The 15,252-nt window shown below is 36.5% G+C and overlaps 1 protein-coding gene across 13 annotated transcripts in view; it reads right to left on the bottom strand.

Annotated features, from left to right (window-relative positions):
• Positions 1 to 15,252, bottom strand: part of MIPOL1 (mirror-image polydactyly 1) — a 306,247-nt gene that overhangs the window by 269,162 nt on the left and 21,833 nt on the right. For 2 of the 13 annotated variants that reach the window (XM_078053587.1, XM_078053591.1), the window contains one exon: positions 10,999 to 11,168. The exons of the other annotated variants lie outside the window; for them this stretch is intronic. The gene's annotated coding sequence lies outside the window, so the exon portion shown is untranslated. The remainder of the gene's footprint in view (positions 1 to 10,998; positions 11,169 to 15,252) is intronic. 13 annotated transcript variants of the gene reach the window in all.

Raw genomic sequence — 15,252 nt, 5'->3', positions numbered from 1 at the left:
ATATAATGATTGATGTTTGTATATATCATGAAATGATCACAATGTCTAGTTAATATCCATCACCAAACATAGTTATAAAATTTTTTGTTGTTGTGATGAGAACTTCTAAGATCTATTCTTTGTAACTTTCAAATATACAATACAGTATTATTAAGTATAGTCATCATGCTGTACATTACACCCAATGACTTATTTCAGTTTTCTTGATTTTAATAATTTTCTTGAGTATGCAGTTATAGCCTATGATTTTAATTTGCATTACTTGTTTAATGATGATACACATCATTTCAAATGCATATTGGCCATTCATACATCTTTTTTTGTGAAGTGTCTGTTTAACTCTTTTGCCCATTTTTTTTTATTGAATTGCTTGTCCTATCACTAAGTGGTAAGAATTCTTAATATATTCTGAAAACAAGTCCTCTGCCAAATGTATGTATTGTAAATATTTTCTTCCAGGCTGTGGCTTGCCTGTTCATTTTAGCTAATGGGGAAATATTTTTATCTTAATAAAGTCCAATTTATCATCTTTTTTTCTTTTGAACTTAACATGTTTTAAGTTCTAAGAAATATTTACCAATTCTAAGATCACAGCTATTTTCTTTTATGTTTTCTCCTGTAAGTTTTATAGTTTTAGGCTTTATATTTAGATCAATGATTGATTTCAAATTTTGTATATAGTCATAAGGCAAAAGATCAAAGTTTACTTTTTTCCTGTTATTCCAGTACCATTTGAAAATACTATTTTTCTCCACTGAGTTACGTTGGCACCTACTTGAAAATCAGTTAACTATATATGTGTGGGTCCACTTTTGGGCTCTTTTAGTATTCCATGTCTATCCCTTCACTAAAACCAAATTGCCTTCATTACATGAGATTTGCAGTAAGTCTTGAAATTAGGTGGTATAAGTCCTATAATTTTGTTATTCTTTTAAAGTATTACTTGGGTAGGCCCTGAGCATTTTCATATAAATATTGGGGTTGGCTTATAAATTTCTTTTTAAAGAGCATGCTGGAATTTTTTTTTTTTTAAGATTTTATTTATTTGACAGAGAGAGACACAGCGAGAGAGGGAACACAAGCAGGGAGAGTGGGAGAGGGAGAAGCAGGCTTCCCGCTGAGCGGGAAGTCCGACGGGAAGCTCAATGCGGGGCTCGATCCCAGGACCCTGGGATCATGACCTGAGCCGAAGGAAGCTGCTCAACCGACTGAGCCACCCAGGCATCCCATGCTGGAATTTTTGACAGAGATAAATGAATTAAGAAGGAATTAAAAGTCTGACCATCTAATCCATGAACATGGCACACCTCTTTATTTATGTCTTCTTTTAATTTCTCTCAGCAATGTCTTACACTTTTCAGTATAAAGGCCTCGCACATATTTTATAAAGTTTATCCCCAGTATTTAATGTTTTATGATGCTACTATAAATGTAATTGTTTTATTTCACTTTTTCAATGTTCTTTGCTATATATAGAAATACAATTGATTTTTGTATTGGACTTTGAATCTTACAACCTCACCAAATTCACTTACAAGTTCTGCTCATTTTAGTAGAGGCTTTAGGATTTGCTACATATATAATTATGTTATTTGCTAATAAAGACATTTTTTATTTCTTTCTTCCCAGTACATATGCTTTTATTTCTATAAAGCCAAGTAATTAAGACAGTGTGATACTGGTGCAAGGAAACAGGAATAATTCAGTGGAATAAAGAGTACAGAAATAGACCCTCACCACACACAAACCCACACACCTGCACACACACAAAAACACACACACACCCGATTTATGGCAAATAATCCACAGTAGTGAGGAAAAGCTAATCTTTTCAATAAATGATGCAGGATCAAGTGGATATCCACACAGAAAAAAATTACCCTCACTCCTTACTTCATACTATGCCAAAAAATTAATCTGAGCTAGATCATAGATCTAAAAGTAGATTTTTTTTTAACCATTTATTTTAGAAAGAGAGAACATATGAGAGTGAGAGCAGGGGCAGGGAAGGGGCAGAGGGAGAGGGAGAGAGAGAATCTCAAGCAGACTCCCCACTGAGTGTGGAGCCTGAGGTGGGACTCGATCTCAAGACTCTGAGATCATGACCTGAACCGAAATCAAGAGGCACCCCTAAAAGTAGAATCTAAAGCAATCAAGCTTCTAAAAGAAAACAAGGAAGAATATCTAAATGACATTGGGATGAGCAAAGATTTCTTAAAAAGTATACATAAAACACTAACTATAAATGATTGACAAATTAGACTTCGTTAAAACTAAGATTTTTCTTTTCATCAAAAGATGTCATTATGAGAAATGAAAAGGCAAACAACAGACTGGGAGAAGTTCATAACATGTTTAATGATAACAGACTCAGATTCAAAAAAATGTTTTTAAAAGCTCCTACAAATCTATACAAGAAAGACAATATTTTTTTTTTTAATGGGCAAATAAACAGAACATCCATTTGACAAGAGTTTTTTTAAAACAAGGCTTAGAAACATGTAAGGGTTCCCAGAATTACTGGTCATGGAAGTATAAATTAAAGCCAAATCAGATATCACACATTACACATAAATCAGTGTGGCCGTAACTAAAAGCTCTAACAAGGCAAACTGGTAGAAAAGATGTGAAACAATGGAATTCTTTTGCATTCTTACTCATGTGACATAAAACATGGCTAATAAAGCCTAACTAAAACTCAAGACCAGGTGAAACTTTTGGGAATAATGTGTGCTAGAAACACCAAGGACATGCTTAATCTTTGAAAAATATTTTAGTATTCCTTATGACCTTTCCCTAGATAGACATCCCAGACTAGTGGGACTATCTGGATTTTGGCAAAGCAACATCTTCCATTTAAAGATATGGCTAAGCCTCTCAATAAAGTCAAGAAAAAGAAATCTGAATATGAGTAAGGCTCTCAGCCAAAATAATCAATTAAAGATTTACAAAGGATTGTCTCCCAGGCAATGCCTCTAGGTCCTAGAGTCTAGAACATTATGATCTCAGTGCTCAAACTATTTTAGAAGTATCTTCAATACTGACACATGAAGGAAGATAGGAGCCTTGGGCAGAAACCGATTATTATACCTCAGAAACTCTCAGATCACTAGAGATTGGAAAGCTGCCCGATGCGAGTGTTAAAGATAGACCTTTTTAAAGACTACAGCTATCTTATTATTGGGTATTGGTAGAAAGTGCACCTATCATCAAAGGTCATCAAAGGTCACCAAATTATCCTGAGGTAAGAAATACCCACCATGTCCTAGATGCTGTAAAGAATCATTCAAATAAGGAGAAGGCTGCTCAGCAGAGCTCACTGATAACAGACATGTCCTATGCAAGAGTGTATTCTAGGGGTAAGTTCAGGAGGAGTTCATTGCATTCACATGCAGGCCTATTCACCATTTTGAAGCCACTGACATAAATGTCCCCTCAGGACCTCCCAGTTCAGATTGCTGTACAATGTGAACCCTATGATTCTCAGCCAAAGCAAAATATACCACTTGTTTTAACAATGCAAGTTCCCTAACTGTCATGGAATGCATTACAGCCTGCAAGAGGCATTTTTCTCTATCCAACTCCAAGATCAGAGATGCCATGTTTTTAGCCTGAAATGTGGTTATTTAAACAGAAACAAAACAAAACAAGCCCAGAAGCAACAAATAAGGTGTTTTTTTTTTTTTTTTTTTGCCAGAGAGTCAATCCCTTACCGTTACTGCCTGCTTGAGAGTTGCAATGTTTTTGAAAATCAGCCATATATAGCCTGCAGACAGTAAAACCATGGTAGAAGGTAGTAAAGGAAAATCTGCAAAATGGGCCTCTGGGGTTAAGATCTGGATATTCACAAAATCTTAGGTCATTCTAGTACAGTATGGCCCTGGATGATTGGGCAATAAAAAAAAAAAAAAAAAAAACACTCTTTATGGAGTCTCCATCTATCACTATGAAACTTTATCAAAAAAGTAAAGTGCTAGTTCAGAGGGGGGCTGGAATGCTGAGGCAAATGCCCCAGACCTCTAGAACTAGCCTCCTGAATTCTTAATATATTCTGAAAACAAGTCCTCTGAATTCATGGAATGAGCGAGCACTGGATCACACAAGTAATACAAAGATAAAACAAATGATATTATTTCCCTTGCACTGCACTGAATGAAACTATATTAAAAATCAGTAGGAGGAATGACAGCAAAATGGCAGATTAGAAAGCTCCAAGCTCTCATTACCCAAAAGAAACATCAAAAAAACCCAGCAGGAACTGTCTGAACCAACTTTGTTGGAACTCTAGAAAACAGTCAAAAGTTACCAGCAACCAAGCAAACACCCAATCAAGAAAAAGCCATCTTCAAAATGGTAAGAGAGTTTTGTGCCATTTTCTCCTTACTCTTCCCCTGCCCATTCCCTAGTGCAATGGTGGTCTTGTTCTTAAACAGTGGCAGTGTGGTTCCCAGCTTCCTCCTTCGACTAGAGGACAGCAGAGAAGACCTGATATGCAAATTATTGTACATAATCTGTTCTAACCTGTCTGGGGGAATACCTGAAGGACTGATATAAGGCACCTGCCTCTATATCACCTAACTTGGAACTCAGGTGGGTAAAGGCGCAAACATTGCTTGTAAAAGCTGCAAGGCAACTACAGACTCACTGACACCCACGGTAAGAAGAATGGAGACATATAATAGACCACCTAGAGCCCAGAGGAGAAGCTGAGGGGAGACTCTGGGAAATTAAGAAATGCAAAGCAGCTAAGTATATGAGGGAATTTAGAAAGCCACCTGGCATGTTCAAGAAAGACCTAAGAAGACCTTAAGCTTTCATTTCAGGCTGATCACTAGGCTCAAAGCAAACCTAGCTGAGGGTTAAGGGAGTGCCTTGAGAACAGATGCAATCTACAAGGACTGGAAGTGCTCCTGACATTCAAGGAAACTCTGTAAAAATACTAGCTGAACATGAGCTAAACGGACAGAGATAACAGTGATCATACACAACAAAGAATGTGCAACAATAATCTGGAAAGTCTCAAAACAAATGGGCTACAACAGCCTTTCAATGATTTCATATCTTTGCATTGCTGGGATAAAAAGCAACCATGCAAAAATCAATGTGAAGGAACAGAAGGGGGCAGCTTAGAAGCACCATGAAAATATTACTAAGACACTAAAGACGTTATGAAAAAAAGTTGAGGGAACTTCTGCTTTAAGAATTCAGCAAGTGGGGGTGCCTGACTGGCTCAGTCAGTAGAGCATGCAACTCTTGATCACAGGGTCATGAGTTCAAGCCCCGAATTGGGTATAGAGCCTACTTAAAAAAAAAAAAAAAAAGCAGCAAGTGGACCATATTAGACCTCTACCAGTACTGCAGGGACCTAATAAATGAGTAGTGACTAGAATTGACACCTATTGTATTCCAGGCTTTGCTCATACTTTAATGAAAGCGATTGCCAAGAATTTAATTAAAGGAACAGAATCACTTATCAGTTTGAACACCTGCATATGTTTCCTCAGATTGTTACCTATTTACAAAAATGGGCAAGGAAATAAAATATTATCACCCTCAAAGTAACGATCTCATTAAAAGTTGGAATGGGCAATTAAAATACCTGTTATTTAAATGATGGGTGATAAGGGCATCAAGGACTAGCTAACTTGACTGGAGCAGTGTATTCTAAAATTAAATATGAGAGGAAGTAAGAGGGGACTCCACTGGAAAAGTTTCTAGGAACCAGAATGGCAGTGAGGGGATGGATGTGGTGCAGTTCACAATTTTATCTTTCCCACCTCACAAATGTTTCTTTCACCTTCCCAGACTAATATGTGCCAACAAAAGGATAACAGTGCCAACAGAGGGAGAGACAGCTGCACAAGACAAGTTATCCATAACACACAATTTGTACCTGTTCCTAAGGAAACTTTGGAGTGGCTCATTATTTCACCCCACAAAGCTAAATTAAGATTAACCATACGTACTACTTCATTACCAAACAAGAGACAATCCTATAATTCTTGATTCATCAAACTGTATAAAATTTTCCTGGGAACAAACAAAAGCAAAGGTCTCAGCAAGGCTGCTTTAAGGGTCTGCCGTATGGACAGGCAGCACGGCCAGATCAGAGCACTCCATAGGGGAGGAAAAATACAGGTTAAAACAGTAATAACTGGAAACAGAAATAAAAGGTAGCCAATAGTAAGGGAGTGGAGAAATGGGCTATGACACAAGAAAGGATGCTATTATTCTTTTCCCAACAAGAACTTCTGAGAGCAAGAAAATCAGAATGATTAAGGCTGGGAGAAAGTGGTTGACCCATAAACTCTAGCATATGAGAACTGCACAAATGCTGACTTGTGACAACAACCTGAAGTGACGTAGAGAGATGATATCAAGGACAATCCTCTCAATGACTCACCTAAATGGTAGTAAATTAGAATTGTCATTTGAGTCACATTTCTGTTGGTTATGTTTATCATGATGGCTCCTTCGTGGTTGATTCAGGTGGGATGACTGTAATAGGCAGCAACTGGTGTACTGTATTGCCACCAACCAAGAACACTCCCTCCTGAGAAAGTAATTGGGGTCTGAGGGCAAAAATATTGCTGCAGCTCACTTACTGTGTAAATAGTCTGCTGCTTTGTTCTTTTGATTATAAAAGGCATGAATGCAAATGGAACAACATTCATGGGATAAAAATGGTCTCTAAAAGAGTGAATATGATACAATACGGTGGCTACACATCATGCAGAGATGCACGCCCAGAACTCAGAAAAGGGCTGCTGTAGTAAACCTGTGGCTTACACAGATTAAACTTAATCTGAAAGTGAAATACACCCAATTGACTATTTCTTGGGGCACAAAATACATTTGGGTGTGCACATTATATTTAAATTACACTCAGGCCACAGGCACTCGATGCCAACAGGATTTGTGATAGCTCTGTCAACACTGGCCCCAACAATCAAGAAGCAACTGAAGAGCCCTAGGGATGGATCCAGATTATTGAACCAAGCCCAAATGGTGTTCTGAGAAGCACTTCATCAGGATGAAATACTTGTTACACCACATAGGAACACTAGAGGGTGCTCTCTTCTAGAAGACTGGTCAAGACTGGCAGTCAGTTTAGAAAGATGAATCTACACCAAGAGTGGACTGCATGCCTAAGCTAGTAAAACAGTATACGCCTCCACTACACTGAAGAAAACTTATACCTTTACTCAGGAAGGAGTATTGAGTATTTTAATCACCATGGAACTTGTAGTTTTAAACTGGCCATAAGATTTTAATCTTTCTGCCATTATGATATGATGTAACATTGGGATTATAGGTTCATTAAACGAATTAAATGAAAACCAAATTTACTTGATCTCCAGGACTTAAAAAAAAAAAGGGGGGGCGCACCTGGGTGGCCCAGTCATTAAGCGTCCGCCTTCTGCTCAGGTCATGATCCCAGGGTTCTGGGATCGAGCCCCACATCCAGCTCCCTGCTCAGCGGGAAGCCTGCTTCTCCCTCTCCCACTCCCCCTGCTTGTGTTCCCTCTCTCGATGTGTCTCTCTCTGTCAAATAAATTAATAAAATCTTTAAAAATAAATAAATAAATAAATAAATAAATAAATAAATAAAAAATGGGACAGCTAAAGGAAATACTCTTAAAGAAAATATAAAAATTAGATTGGAATGTTGGAAACTATCTAAAGGTCACTCTATAAGTAAGTGGCTAAATGAAGTTTGATACATCCAGACCATATAGTATAATATTAACAGTGCAACCACAGCCAGTATTTTCTGAGTGCCTATTATATACTAAGTAATGCACTAATATAAAAATATTTAAAAAGCCATTCACTAAATGAGGTAAATCAATATGGACTGACATAAAAAGATATTCTACAATATACTAAAAAATGAAAGAAACAGAAAAATATGTACAGAATAACTGCATTTATATTTTAAAAAACCTGGGGCGCCTGGGTGGCTCAGTCAGTTAAGTATCTGCCTTCGGCTCAGGTCATGATCTCAGAGTGCTGGGATCGAGTCCCGCATCAGGCTCCCTGCTCAAGGGGGAGTCTGCTTCTCCCTCTCCCTCTGTGCTCTCACTCTTTCTCTCTCTCAAGTAAATAAGTATTTTTTAAAAAAACCTAAAAACTGCATTTATTTTGACACCTGGATGTGTGTTTGCATAAATGAATACATAGAAATGAGTCTGGTAAAATTCAAAGCTACTTTTAACAGTGATTAACACAGAAAAGACAAATGAGATTGAGAGTGGGGTAAAACGGAAAACATTTATGCCAAATCTGGGTAGCTCAATAACATTTATTATTCTCTGTGTTTTTCTGGATACTTAATACATTTCATAACACAAACAAGATGCTATTAACAGGAGTACATAAATGTAAATGCATAATAAAAAATGGTAATTATTAATCGCAAAAGATGAAGTAAAGGCTTCTTAGGTGCTTGAGGTTCTGTGGAAAAGAGAACGGTCTGCTGATACCTTCATCTCCATTTCCTACTCCACATGAAATATCAGAGGCCCAGGCTGGTGGAGACAGAATTAAGAGCAATATTGCTAAAGAAAATAAAAGTTTAAAAAGTTACACACTATAACTGGTATTGTAACTACTTGTTAGAGAGACAGGCTACTGGGTTCTTGGTTGCTTAACAATATTTAATGAAAATATTGGAGAATTAGTAAATGATAGTTGCTAGATCTGACAGGCTATCTGTTACCATGAACAAGAACTTACCTAGAATGTTCTGATAGTTGAGTTTTCATTATTTTAAATATGCTAAATTCCTCCTATTTCATTATGACAATGATCCAGCTTATACCATTTTCATATTAAGAGAAATAATCTAATGTAAAATATTGCCAATTCTCTGTGTAGTAAATGGACTTCATTGAGAATTTCTTAATAACCTGCCCTTTTGTTTCTTTCTTTTTTTTTTTTTTTTAAGATTATTTATTTATTTGAGAGAGAGAGCACACAGGAGAGAGCGAGAAGCAGATTCCCTGGTAGAGTAGGGAGCCCGACACAGAGCTCGATTCCAGGACCTCCATGACCTGAGCCAAAGGCAGATGCTTAACCGATTGAGCCACCCAGGTGCCCCAATAACTTGCCCTTTTACAAAAAATGGATTACTGGGTTTCTTTCTAAATTACCATAATACTTTTCAGAATCATTTCATAAGACACTTGACCATAAAGAGAAACAAAGAAAAAAAAGTTTAGTCAAAGTATTAATGGTCAATGGTAAAGTGAAATCTATTAAGAGAGTTCTATCATATTTCACAATGTATGTGTATATAAAAACATCATGTTGTACACCTTAAAAAACATTCACATTGTACAACCTAAATACATACAATATTTATTAGTCAACCATACATCAGTAAAGCTGGGAAAGTATAAACGTAATTTACAACATAGTAAAGCAAAGCTGGAAAAAAGAGTTCTATCTTACGTAAAAAGTTAATCTGAGTTGGTCCCAATAATGTAACAAACAAGGCCGTTTGAACTAAGCTTGGAAACAAGAACAAAAATACCAGATAAAACATAAATAAAAAGAATCTATGATCTGAAAAGAAGTTATAAGGCCAACAAATAGCTAAAGCAAGAATTCAGAGGGGAAACTACAGTGGATGCTATAGTACATAACCCAAATCTCTTTCTGTATCGAGGCTATAATTCCCCCAGTTGGTTAAGAATGTGACTGCTGAAGGCTCTCAGCTACGTCCTTTACAAGGACCAGCCCTCAGACAAAAAGAACCACCTCATCCAGAATCATGCCTCCTCCCTCAGAGTGGCCTGCATTCAATGTGAGGGTCTATTTGGGCGTATAAAAGCCAAACCCTTTGCTCAAGATGAGACATCTCTAAAGGACAAAAAGATTGACTGAAATCTTTCCTGCAACTGACTGCAGTTCAGCTTTTCCCTCTGCTCACTCCTGCTTCTCTCATTCCTCACAGACATTGTCCCTGACAGAATTCCCCTAGCAAACCTCCTACACACAAATCTCAAAGTCTCAAAGTTTATTTCATAGGGAATCTAACCTATGAGAGAAGCAAAGCACAGTATCTGCTTTAGTCTACGGATATTAGCCAAACATAAGTAACTGATTTTCCTGTCCTTTTGAGGATCTATAAAAGATAAATCCCAGAATGTGACCCAAGGTAGAATATACTGAAACATTGCTTCCATACAAGCTATGACTCCAAAAGTTATAAAGCTACCAAAGAAGGAAAAAATGCAAAGACAAAGAAATAAACTTAACCCATTACTCATACTTAGAGGACTACAGGGAAATCTTCCCTGGTATTGATCAGAGCAGGAAAAAGGGTCCTTAAGAAATTTTCACCACAAGCTAGACCTTTCAAAGGTCTGCAACTCAAATTCACATCAGCTGGGTAGTCCAAAAAATGTCAAACACTGAATTTAGTTTCAAATAGAGCCAGAATGGTAGGTTCTTTGGCACCTGGCAGAAGTAAAAGCAAATCTTCTCTGGAGAAAGGTATCTTCATTCCAGGAATCCAAGTCCCACACAGAAAATAAATAAATAAATAAATAAACATATTTTAAAATAAGTAGCATACAGTCAAAAATACCCAAGCACACAAAGAAGTAATGAACTAAAATGAAGAATCACCATTAAAAAAAGGGATTGCACAAACAAACCACAAATACTTCAGCCTTTGGGGCTGTCAGTCACAAATAATAAAACCATTCATATTAAATTTAAAAAATAAGAACAGGTTTGAAATATATGCAGAGAACATGAAGCAATAAAAAGTGAACTGTGAATTAACATATATGAAATGGAAATAAATGAAGATTCTATAAATAAAACATAACAACTGAAATGTAAAATTTAATGTGTAGTAACTTCTGGTAATGGCAACACAGTGAAGTGGTTAAATGAGCCTTCCCAAGGATAATAATTATGAAATCTAGACAAAATTAAGTCAATGGGAAGCAGCCTGGCATAGAAAAAAGACAAGAGGGGCACCTGGGTGACTCAGTCAGTTGAGCATCCAGTTCTTGATTTCAGCTCAGGTCATGATCTCAGGGTCCTGGGATCGAGCCCTGCATCAGGCTCCATGCTCAGCTAGGAGTCTGCTTGTCCCTCTCCCTTTGCTCCTCACCCTGCTTGTGCTCCCTCGTGCGCACTCTCTCTCTCTAAAATAAATAAATAAAATCTTAAAAAAAAGAAAAAAGACAAGAATTTCTTCTTGAAAAATTGGAATTCCAAGAAAATTCCCCAATCCCCACAACTCCATCAACAGACCATTGATCACAGCTGGCTTGAGATGGCAGAGAACAGTGTTCAGAATTAGAAGACGAGCTGGAAATAGAAGGGTAAGACACTGAAGTAAGAGAATCAGAGAGCCAGTAAAACCCAAAATTTGAGTATAAATACTGCCCAAATCTCTGGTGGACCACAAAACTGGGCATGCTCGGGGCGAAAACCCAGCATGTTCACCAAACAAACAAAAACAACACACCAGAGGCAGTCTACCCTTGAAAGACAGAGCTGAAATAGGTGAGATTTATGACTCTGCTGCTTTATTGACTGAATGTGTTCCCCAAATAGGCAGTAAAGGCAGCAGAGAGCTGAGGCCTGAGATACGAGAGGACACAGCTCAACATATGGCAGAGTAGTGGAAAATTAATGGAAAGATCCCAGAAACAAGGAAGATACAAAAACTGTAAGCCCCCAAATCTGATTATAAGTGCTACCCAAATCCTTGGCTGACCATCAAACTATACAGGCATACCAGAGAATGCGGCTATCAAAAAAGCAGCAAGTGAAACATTAAAAACTAAGCAGATAGCAGCTAATGTGATGTTGGAAAGCCAAGGTTTATAATGTTTGTTTATACAAGTTAACTGTCTCCAAAGAAAAAACAAGAATGATAACCTGTAAAAGAATAAAACAGGGATGCCTGGCTGGCTCAGTCAGTAGAGCATGTGACTCTTGATCTCAGGGTCATGAGTTCAAGCCCCATGTTAGGCATGGAGCCTACTTAAAATACAAATACTAAATAAATAAATAATAAAAGAATAAAACAGAATTTTTAGACATGTAAAGAAACAGTACCCAAAGCATATAAAAACTACAAACCCATAGATCCAGAAAGCTCAAAAAACTCCAAGCCTTTAGAAATGACACTAAAAGCATGATTCATAAAGGAAAAAAAATGATAAAGTGGATCTTACCAAAATTTATAACTTTTGCTTTGTCAAAGAACTGCCAAGTTCATTAAAAGACAAGTTACAGACTAGGAAAAAATATGTGGAAATTACATATTTGACAAAGGACTTGTATCCAGAATATACCCAGAACCATCAAAACTCAGTAAAAATGGACTTGAATAGGCACTTGTCTAAAGAGGGATATAGGGTATGCAAATAAGCATATGCAAGTAGTTCAACATAATGACTAATTAGTGAAATACTAATTAAAACCATGATAACTACTATATACATTTGAAAGACTGAATTAAAAAATACTGAAAATATCAAGTGCTGATGATGAGGAGGAACAACTAGAATTCTCACACAATGCCAGTGGACATGCACAACAGTAGTCACTCTGGGAAATGGTTTGGCAATTTCTTACAAAGTTAAAAACTCAGCATCTGACCCAGCAATCTCATTGCTGCATATTTACCCTAAACATGAAAATTCATGTCCACATAAAAATCTGCAGCCCAAGACAAAACAACTGTATTAGCCTTCAACCCGTGAATGGTAAACAAACTGCTATACATACATACATACATACATACATACATACATACATACAGTGAATGGTACACTATTTACCAATAAAAAAGAACAAACTTGATCCAACAACTTGGATGAATCTTAAAGACATTAAGCTGAGTGAAAGCTGCCAGTTTCAAAAAACTGCACATATATGACTCCATTTATATAACCTTCTTAGAATGACATGACTATAGTGATGGACAAGAGATCAGAGCTTGCCAAGGAGAGTAAGTAGAGGTAACATGCAACTAAAAAAAATAGTACCAGGGTGCTTTTTGAGATGACAGAAAATTGCTCTGTATTCTGATACAGGGGTAGTTACATGAATCTTCACTTGCATTAAAATTCATAGGACTGTACACCAAGTTCATAGCAGCATTATTCACAATAGTGAAAAGATGGGAACAATCCTATTGTCCATCAAGAGATGGATGGATAAACAAAATGTGGCAAGAAGATACAATGGAATATTATTCAGTCTTAAAAAGGAATGAAATTCTGATAGATGCTATAACATGGATAAACCTTAAAAACATTATGTTAAGTGAAATTAAGCCAGACACAAAAGGACAAATACTGTATGATTCCACTTAGGTGAGGCCAAATGCATAAAGAAAGTCAAATTCATAAAGTCAGAATAGTCAAATTCATAAAGAAAGAAAGTAGAACAGTTATTACCCAGGGTTGAGGGAAGGAAGAGTAAGGAGTTATTGTTTAATGGGTACAAAGCTTCTGTTTGGGATAAAGAAAAAATTGTAGAGATGGATAGTGGTCATGGTGTACAACAATGTGAATGCAGTTAATGCCAGTAAATTGTACCCCTTAAAAAATGGTGCACAATAAAATGGTATGTATACTTTACCACAACGTAAAATATTCATAGGGACATATACCAAATGAAAAAGAAGTCAATCTACATAATTCAGAATGTAAAAAGAAGTTGTCAGACTAGATTTTAAAAAATTCATCTACATGTTTACAACAGACTCTAAAGTGAAAAAAATCAGGGTGCCTGGGTGGCTAGGTCAGTTAAGCCTCCAACTCTTGGTTTCAGCTCAGGTCTTGATCTCAGGGTCATGGGATCAAGCCCAGCATCAGGGTCCACGTTCAACAAGGAGTCGGCTTGAGATTCTCTCTCTCCTCTTCTCCCTCTGCCCCTCTCCCCACTCACGCATATGTGTGTGTGTGCGTGCGCGCTCTCTCTCTAAAATAAAATAAATAAAATCTTTAAAAATAAATAAAATAATCAGAAAAGTTGAACAAAAAAGATGTAAAAAGATATACCATGCAAATATTAAGCAAAAAACATTATGTGATATTAATATGAGGCAAAATAGATTTTAAGGCAGAGAAAGGGTCACTGTATAAGGATAAAAGTTTCAATTCACAAGGAAGATACAAAAGTTTTACATGTATACAAGCCTAATAACATAAGCTTTACATAGGTATAGTAGAAACCAACAAAACCGTGAGGAGAAAATGGATAATCCACAATGATGGAACAAAACAAAAAAAAACTCAGTAAGAATACAGATGATTTATACAATGCCATTAACAAACTTGATCTAACAAATCTAAACAAATCTAAACATAAACTAATGTTCTACCCAACATCCAGAATACACACTCTTTTTAAGCACATGCAATATTACAATACTGACCATTGATTCTACAAAGCAAGTAGAATCAAATTTCAAAGAATTAAAACTTGATGGAGCATCTTCTCTAACCACAATGTAAAGTTAGAAATTGATAACAAAAAGAAAATCATCATTCAGAAATTAAAATTCCCATATATTCAGAAGTTAAGGCTCCCATATACTTAGAAATTAATAAGTCAATGGAAAAAAATCTTTTTTTTGTTAATTTTTAGAGAGGGAGGGAGGGAGAGGGAAGTGGGAGAGGGAGAGAAAATTTTAAGCAGGCTCTAGGTCAGCATGGAGCCTGACACAGGGCTTGATTTAAGGACCCTGAGATCATGACCTGAGCTGAAATTAAGAGTCAGATGCTTAACCGAACAAGCCACCCAGGTGCCCACAACTCAATGAAAAAAATCTTGATGACAATTAGAAAATATTTTGAATTCTACAATAACAAATTCCACAAAGCAAAACCTGTGAGATGCAGCTAAAGTACTACGGAGGCAAATTTACGTCCTTCAACACATATATTAGAAAAGGAAACTGAAAATTAATGAGCTAAGCATCCATCATAAGAAATCAGATCTAAAGCAAAATAAGCCCAAAAAGATTAGAAGGGAAAAAAATTAAGAGAAATTAATGAAATAGGAAAGTAAACATATCACTGAGAGAATTAACAAAGCCAAAAGTTGGTTCTTTAAAAAGACTGAAAAACTGACAAACTGGGAAAACTGATCAAGAAGAAAAGAGAAAATATACAAACAATATGAAGAATAAGAGGATATTATTAACATCTTTATGGCAATGCATTTGAAAATGGAGCTGTAACAGAAACATTCCCAGAAAAAATT

The sequence above is a fragment of the Halichoerus grypus genome, chromosome 8 (genome assembly GCF_964656455.1).
Source record: "Halichoerus grypus chromosome 8, mHalGry1.hap1.1, whole genome shotgun sequence".
NCBI classification, from domain to species: Eukaryota; Metazoa; Chordata; class Mammalia; order Carnivora; family Phocidae; genus Halichoerus; species Halichoerus grypus.
Note: the sequence above shows the minus strand (reverse complement) of the source record. Positions and strands in the feature narration are given on the sequence as shown.